This window comes from Sabethes cyaneus, chromosome 1 (assembly GCF_943734655.1).
Source record: "Sabethes cyaneus chromosome 1, idSabCyanKW18_F2, whole genome shotgun sequence".
Taxonomy (NCBI): Eukaryota; Metazoa; Arthropoda; class Insecta; order Diptera; family Culicidae; genus Sabethes; species Sabethes cyaneus.
Window position 1 is genome coordinate 37,057,691 of NC_071353.1, and position 9,637 is coordinate 37,067,327.

The window sequence follows — 9,637 nt, forward strand, 5'->3', positions numbered from 1 at the left end:
CAAGTCATGCAAGGCGAATAGAGGACAATTCCATATACAAATTGAGACTTGAGACCAATTTTCCGCAAAGTACTTCTGGCTGTGGGTTCTACCCCACTCACACTGTCTCGTTCTCGTCACACTTTTAGTTCGTCTTAGTTCGCTGGGCCCCTGAGTTTCGCCGGTTGTACGCTCGAAATCGGTAATTTATAACTTTTACATTGTTGTTACGACTATCCAGTGCTCGGCGTCCGGTGCGGAACTTCGGTCGGATCAGCGCAAAAAGTAATTATTGAATTAGATTCCCGTCTCGGCAGCGTTCTTCAGCGGTTATTGTTTGCTTGAATAAACACCAGACAGCATGCGGCAGCAAAAATCAATTTATCTGCCACTAGACAACCAACAGCAACAATAATGGCCCACTACGGTATAGTACTTCGAACAAAAAATGATTAAATTATACTTTGAATTGCTGAGCTGATGAATAAATCAATTTGATTCCCGCTCCCGCTGTGTTTCCTCCACCAATAAAAACAGCGCAGAAAAATTGCGCAAGAAAAGCACACCCGTCGAATGATCTGCAATCAAACTCCATCTACCGCGCTAAAGCCATCGCTTTTCACGTGGTAGAATTTCCTCCCCGCAAGTCTCTCGAGTGATCATTTTCTGTAAGGTTCAACAACTGTGTCCATAGCTAACTGTGTTTATGAGTAGTTCGTTTGTGTTGGAATACAAAAAGTGCACCAGCTAGCGTTGACTGGAAAAGTATCAAATTGCCCGGCTCGCTGAATCACTGTAAACCTCCTGTAACCGCCGTGTGTGGGCCTGTGCAGCCAGACATCGATCCCTTGGCTTCAGGAGTGCAGCGAGAAAAAAGACCAGGTGCCAGAAAAAAAAAACCTCCCTGGGAAACGGAGATTAGATTGAACCTGTGGGCTGGCTGACATCTGTGATGGTAAGTAATTGAGCTTTTCGTAAATTGATTTCAGCTTGTCCGTAATGAAATTGTAAATTAACTATCATCGCACAATTCCGGAGTGGTCCTACTGCATTTTTCTAAACAAATACTTCGATCGCCGAAACTAATGAATAAAAACTGGAAATTGTTTGGATTGGGAACTGAGGATTATGTGTATCCGTGAGCAAAAACGGTCATGCTCATTCTACATTCAGTGTGTAAATAAGAAATGTGACCATAAATGCACACTATGCATTATTATTTTTTATTTACCCCTATATGACTATAGGCGGTCATGACGTAAACTATTTTGAAAAGGTACCCAGCAAACACCAACTCGTATATCAAAGTACGAAAATTATCGTTATTGATTTTTAATAAATTCAGTACCGTAAATAAAGCATAATGAAATGCATACAAGTTTATATTCTGTCGTATTTGACGATAGCAAGTGATTGACTTGCGACTTCTAGTACAGAATTGTATAGCATTATAAAACTAATCGCTTTGAGTCGGATCTTATCGCTTACAAAGACTTATAAAGTTGAATTATTAATGCATATTTTGTAGTACGTATGTGGTCTCCAAATTAGTACGCATATGCTAGTTTTGTGCATCAGATACGATTTTTTAGGGTATATATAGGTACATATAACTCATTTGTTACTCTGATATGCATATGAAAATGTTTACTGGGTAGGAAGTATCTGATGCAAAGAATGATAATTTGGATGAACTGAAAAATTTCGATATAGACCAAAAATTTGGCAAGTGGGGCTCGCACCCACGCTCTTTCGGTTGGCATCCGAATGTTTTACTTACTAAACTACTGCCGCCTGCTCTGCCCATAAATGAAGAATTGGTTAATATGTCACGAACATGAAGTTGAGAAAAACGCAATTTTATTACTTTTGTCTGTCAAAGAGGTTTTACGCGATAATGGCAACCTCTTTAATGTGCATATTACCCGTCATACATGCCGGAGTCATGCCGTGGAATTGAAACAGCGATACCTGAGGCCAAAAGACTTCCGGGGCACGTTTTTAACGCAGTAGCCATTTTTTCATTTATTAACCCATGGAGAGTTAACAATCCAGGGAAAAATTTGGCTAACGTGCATACGTTGTCAATTATTTTATGCTGGCGAGTCTTCAAAATGGTTTTGACGTAGGACTACGTCTTTGATTTCTTTTCTATCTATATGGGGGAGCACTTTAGAAAAACGAAAACGGAACATGTAACGAAAAGTGGTTATAGTTTGCACGCTTATAACTCAGTCATCCATCAATAGATTCTAGAGATATTGGTATCAATCGATTGGAAATGTTTCAAAAAATCAATTACAACACAGTAGATTACACGTTACCCTAACAGACGTTTAATAATTGAGAAAATATTAGACGGCTATTCTTCATTTCATTTTTTTCATTTTTTCGTCTTCCCACGTCAATGCTTCCCTAGCACGGATGGCAGAAATATGTAAGAGACGAGCTATGGGTTAAGCTTCCTTATGATTGTATTTAATTTACACCCTAGCTGTTGCTGCTTCCACGGCAACGAAGACATCCAAATTCACCAAGCGAGACGCCAACAAATCGAAGAATCCATCGAGTCATCCGCCAGCGAACGATATGGTTTTGGCTGCTATGCCTTTTGCTGCGCATCGTCAGTCGGTCGCGACACATCGATAGGAAAGGTTGTATTTGAAACATGGCTTCTGCTTGAATGCCTTTTGCTGCGCATCGTCATTCGATCGCGACACATCGGCTAGTTCACTCTTCATCGCCTGCAGCACTATGGCACCACGTGTTCTTCAACGGGTACCCCGGAGCTGGTAATATTCAGGGACCTACCGGTCCTTCACTTCCTCGACGGCTTATCCGAATCATTAGCCGATCACTACAGTTTACACAAATGATCAATTACACTTCCCTTGTGGTCAGGTACTTTTTCGCAGACGTATTCACTGATTCGACGACAGTCATCTTCCTATAACACGTGCTTCTCGTTGTCTAGAGGGACGAGGCCTTTTCTAAGCCCTACCATCGACCAACGTTCCCAATTCGTGCGACGAACATTAGTTTTTCGGTCACCAATCTGTTACTCAACCGATCGCGAAATTGCACTTTTACTCCGGTCGTGTAGTTAAACTTATGGGAACCATGTGGTTCTTTTTCAATTAAACCTGCGAACAACGCGGACGTTCCGTACATGTTCTCCTCTCGATGGTTAAGGAAGGAATCTCGCTACTCAACGGGATCTTGTTATTTGGGGGTGATTTTTGAGTGCGAGCTCGGGTGCTGATCCGGGATCCAGCTCTCTTCGGGGGTGCTTTTTAGTACAGGTTCGGGTGCGAATTCAGTAGAGCTTCGGGATCAACTCATTAGGGTGAGTGGTCTGCTGCATTCACCGCCTTCGTCGCCTCGCCGCCTTAACCTAGAGTGTGTACCCTGGAATGAGAGCTTTTGCTGTGGCCACAAGCGTGACTACGATCATTTGGCTTCTTTCGAAGCCGATCGTTTTGAGTACGCGCAATCATTGGGGCTTTGCCTCTTTTCGGTTTTTTTGGTTGTTGTATTAAACTCTCACTCCAATGTACACACTCATCATCTCGGCACATCTATCCCCCCAGCCCCTTGGCGTCCTGAAGCCTTGCCTGCCTCTTGTTGCGCATTGTCATTCGGTCGCGACACATCGGCAAAAAAGGTTGTATTTGAAACATTGCTTCTGCTTGGCCTTTGCTGCGTATCGTCATTCGGTCAGCGGCTTTGGTTGGCGACACATCGGGTAAGCAGCATTCGAGTCGCATCCGTGGCATCATTTTAAAGGTTTTATTTGAAACACTGCTTGCCTTACGGCGCCTTAGCGGCACATCGGCAAGCAGCTAGCTGGCGACACATAACATCACGTCAACCAGATCTCCCCTTTTTTAAACACTGCAGTCTGCGTACTATTTGTGCTCCAAGATTGCAGAGCAAGTGTTTCGAGGTTAAATATCATCTTGTACGAAACTGAGATTACGGAGATGACATTTACTCAGACAATGTCCTGTCGCAAGACCGGTAAGCTTGCTGAGATCTCTCTTATTGAGACCCAGCAACTTTTGAGTAACCTAGGGGTGGATACTCGACGTTATATATTTTTTTAGATTGTTTGAGCGATTGTACAGCCATCCTACTGGCTATAACTGTTCGGCTCTCCTCCTGTTTCAGCCCACCCTCCAGCACATAGTCAGAGATCAGGCAGAGTGAATCTCGACCCGTGAGTAGAGAGTTGGAGCCACATCATCGTTTGTCGACTCACAACGAGTCGGCGTGTTGAGGATAGACGAGGATCACGACTGAACCTCTGCTAGCACATCATTCAGGTCCTGCTCCTCCCCTGCTTTCCTCTCCACCTCATTCGTTTCTTTGTTTTTTCGGCAGAGAGAGCTTGCACGGTAAGAAATTGTCCACTGCATCAGTGACCGGCTCGATGCAGCAAGGGCATTGCTGTGGAGGACACCCTGATACTCCACAGGCTCCGTAGCGGCGAGAGAATTTATAGAACCCCCTCCACCATTCATCTCTCGGCACGGGTCGCGTCACACCCTGGATTAGGGGTTTATCCATTCAAGTTTTTCCATAATAGCCATGGATAACAGCTATTACAACCTTCTCCTTTAGGGGCTTTGGACTCTGCTTTGGTTCCTGGGAGTCAAGAGAACCGTCCTGCAGGCGGAAAGTTCACACTTCAGCCTTCGCATGAGTGCCCCCTTCTCTGTCCGCATACGACCCTAGTTTCCACCGGTTGTCCGATTTCCACTAAGGAACGTATGCCGGATGGTACTACGAGGAGGTAGTGATAGGAGTTGCTGAATAAGAGGCTGTGGAACGTCATGGTGGTTCTGGAGTGCATTATTCAACCATTTGCCATCCAAGCTTTGACACAATCGCGCCATCTTTGCCGTTATTGCCTGTCGATTATCACCATCCACTATTCATTTTACTACTTGATGAGGTGGACTTACCGATATCGGACGCTCTAAGTGGACAAATCAAATTCGACTACTCTGCATGTGACTACGACATACTAAATTCAATTTTTTGCAGACGTGGATTGGAGTAATCATCTTTCTGATACTACCCCGTAACAAAGTGACAGTTATTAACAGTTTCCCGTAACACCCGCCAGTGTCAAAAATGTCGCGACGATCGTTTTTACGTGCCAGTCAAAATTGACGCACCTTCGATTTCCAAAGGAAATGTTAATTTTTGTTACGTTAAATGTGAACGCAAAAAGCTGTCTGGACAACGATTTGAAAAGTGCGTATTGATTATTTCAGCATTATTTCATGTTTTCGGCAAAACTGTTTGAATTCTTGGTGGGTTGTTTGATTGATTTGTTTACAAGATAAAAAGCGGTATTTATTACAAGATTGTCACTCTTGTGTACAAGTTGTCTGCTCTAAAGTATTTAAATATTGCGTGTTTCATTAAAAGTTATCCGCTGCGCAATTCAAAATGAAATGCTCTTTCATGATTGTTGGATCGATTTTGTCGTTAACAGAACGAGTTAAGCAAAATTCAAGAGTAAATCCAAGCAATAGAGATCGTTGCAGTTGTACAAAAAACACTCTGTTACATGACAGAGCCAAATAGAGCATGTTATTATGACAGAACAAGAACCAGTTATGCTGCTATTGTCATTACCACGGAAACGTTTTGGTACTTGACATAATATTGTCAGTTCGTAAAATACTCTATTGAAATAATAAACCAATTCAGATCTTATATACACAAGGGATTTTTTGCCAAAACAAATGATAATAAACTCTTTCTTCGATATTTACGCCGCTTTCAAACATCTGTCGTGAACCATGAACCAGCAGTTTTAGGTACGTTTGATTAGTATGGGAGCTGTCACATTGTTACCGGGTTGTTCTGATATTGGTTCAGTTGACCTGATGCTTTTAGATTTTTATGATTTGCTCTTAGATGTTGTAGTTCGACACGTACTAAAAAAAGACAAAGATTGGCCTCTAATTTCAAGCAGCCGTGGTAGACTCCTGCACTTCGCAACCTACATAACAACCTATGTAAAATGCGAAACCAGTACTTCCAAACTAAAAACGAATTTGATAGAGTTAAACAGTATAATCAATATATATAGAATGCCAGTGTCGCTGCAGTGCGCGTGGCAAACATTATACATATTCAGATAATGTATTTACATTATAGTTACTATATATATAGTTCGGCGGATAGAAAATCGGGAGCCAAATAAACGTCAAAAGCGGAGCCAAAAGCTTTTCAAAATCCAAAATGCAGGAGTAATGTTAAAAAACACACTTTATTTTCATAGAACTAGTCATTTTCAACACCCGCCAGTGATTATTTTTCGTAAAAACCTGCACATTTCACCATAATTTCAATTTTAATTTCATAAATCAGGGATGCCAATTCGCCTGGTTTTCTATCCGCCGAACTATATATATAGTAACTATAATTTACATTATACTTGCATATGTGTGTGCGCCTGAGATTCAGCAAAAGGGGAATCTCATTGTCAAACTTTGACAACCAGTTTAAAATTTCGAATATGGCTGCCAAGTAATGTAATTGTAAACTTCGCTTGCTTCAAATTTCTGAAAAAATCAGAGGGGTTGTGTACAAGACACGACCGCATATATAGGTGACGCAGGACTACGTAAGTGTCTTTGTAGCGATAGTAGCATGTATTCATGCATGTAATCATTCTATTCTTCATGTATACATGCTATATGCAACATATATACATGCTACATGCGTTGTATGTAACATTTATCAAAGTAGTAACATTGCATACGTTCAATTCTCAAAAGATTGTGCATTTGAAAACAATTTAACAAAATCAAGAACACAAACTATTGCTTTCCTGCTACTTTACTGAAATGAAAGATTGTTTTTATTACCCATGGTTCCCCACGTTGAAGTGATTTTACCAATTCAATCCTATTTTATCAACAGCACATCTTTTCAATACACTTCTAATGAAACGGTAAGCATCCGTATTCACGGGAAACTAGCAGTCATTGACTTTTCTCCGGAAAGCCCAATTTCGGAAGCAGCTTTTCGACCCAAAAGCGGGATTGTGTTTATAAAAATGTATATACTGCATTCTTCTTGCCAATCTGAACACGAATATATTTTCATAAACCGAATTTTTGTTTCAAACAAAAAACAGCTTTTGAAATTGGCAGAATCGATAATGACTAATTTCACCTTCATACAGAGTCGTATTATAACCGAACACTACAGCTGTAGCACATTTTTCCAACACAGATATCAAATTCGCCGAGGTTTAATCGTCTCGCAGTAAAGAATTTGCGATTTGTTGGGACAACGAACTTGTATCATTTTTTTTCTCACACTTCCCTAACACAGACATCAAATTGGACTAGGTTTAATCGCGTTCGTAAGAAATCTGTTGGCACGAGGGGGCTTTGTCACTCTTTCTGGCGTACTTCCCAAGCAAGGACATCAAAATGGTCTAGGTTTAACCGAGGCGTTAAGAAATCTTGTTGAAATGAGGAAACTTGGTTACTTGTTTTGGCTTACTTCCCAAGCACAGATATCAAATTGGTATAGGTTTTGATCATCGCAAAGAATCTTCCAACCAATCACGAAGCGAGAATTCTGGTAAAACATAGGTTCATCATTTTCAATTTTTCAATAGTTCAACATCAAGAATCCATACTTTTCTTCATTTGAGTCAATTCTTTGAAGATTTTCCGATCGATTGGTGTAAGAATATTGAAAATCGATCGGAAAACCGCTGAGCTATTAGCGCTCAAAACCTTTCATTTTTCGTGACGCTCGTATTTTTCGATTTTTTGGAATGACACCCTATCTCAAAACTTGCCGTAAGGCGTAGTCCTACGTCAAAATCGGTGCAAAAAGACTCAGTTGAGGGATTCAATGCATCCGGACGAAAAGAAAATGAGCGTTTAAAAACATTTCACTGGCATGAAAACACAGCGATGAGCGCACTGATGACAGCAACATACAGTGCACAGATAAAGAACAGATAAATAACAATAAGCAACTTTGACAATGAAGTTCCCGATTCACAGACTTGATACAGATTGTTAGCATCACGTTTACCACAATGAGTCCTGTAGAAAAACAGCGACACTGGCATTCTATATATATTGATTCTACTACTTGATTAAATCTCGTGAACGTGAGGCAGAGTACACAACCGTTCTTCTTGCAACGCATGAAAACTACCTGCACATCATTCTGTCAGCTGTCAAACAGGATCCTTCTCGTTTCTGGGATTTTATCAAGAAGCTGAAAGTCGGTAACAATATTTCTACGTCCGTCAGTTTCGAGGAAACAACTTCTCACTCCAACTCGGAGGCAGCCAATCTGTTTGCATCATCTTTTAGAGTGTATTTAGCATTTTAGCAGTTTCTAAATATCAATCTGCGTTTACATAGCTTTCTGCAGACGAAGTTCAGAAAGCCCTGGAAAAACTCGACTTACCGAAAGGTCCCGGAACAGACGGTCTACTTCTATTTTGTCTGAAAAACTGTACCGTTTCGCTGGCACTACCAATTACCGCCGTTTTTACCCGCTCGCTCCAGGAAAAGATATTCCCAGCTACATAAAAATGGCATCCATAGTTCCAAATCACAAGTCGGGACGTCATAATTCGGTTGCCAGCTGTCGGGGTATACCCATCCTTTGCTGCCTTAGTAAAGTATTTGAAAAACTGATTCACAGAATCTTGTACAGAGTACTAGAGTAGCAGTACCGTTGATTTCGAATAGTCAGTACGGATTCGTGAAACATCGCTCTACAACATCGAATCTAATGTGCTATGGGACACCGACATCGCGTGAGATTGAACTTAAGCGACTCGTTTTATTTTGATTTTGCCAAAGCCTTTGATACTGTCACACATATGTAATCTCGTCATCTACAAATTGAATCACATGGGATTTCCATCATGGATCACTGAATAGCTAGGCTCATACCCTACGTCGGCGCGCACAGCCAATCATTTTGAACATTGTGCGGCTGTTACAAGATGAAGAGTTTCTCATCAGAAAACACGAACTCCTGACCAGTTTGCCGCGAAAGTATCAGTCTTGCTCTGTCCAGCCTCGTCTTCGTTGTAGCCTCTGTTACCTCGTGAACCTTGTGTTTCTTGTACTGCTTGCATTCCAGGTCCTTCGCCATGATGGTGTGGGAAGTCCCGATCGACACATCCAGGTCAACAGCGGTCTTTCGGATCGAGCGGTTGATTTTTCGACGAACCCGCTGCTCACCACCTTGATGACTGCTGGCGTCCTCGCCGAACGCGGTCGTCCGGATCTAGCACAGTCCTTGGCCGAGCCCGTCGCCCGGTACCGTCGGATGGTGTTATAGATGATATTCCGCTTCACTCCGTGGGATTTCAACCGCCGAAATATGTCGCCGGGTCGCTCACCTCTCGCAAACAACTTTACTATGACGTTGCGGTACTCCTTCAGTGCGCGCGGTGAACAAATAACAAATGACATCAAGTCGACACCTTGCGCGTCGGTTAGCCTATATATAAGGCTAAAGCTGACACCAATACCAATACACAGAATGCACATGATGCGCACTTACATAACGATGAAAAGTTTTATTTGAACTCATTGAACACCCTGTAAGTATCGTTTTGTACAGTGTGCACTTTGTACGGGGG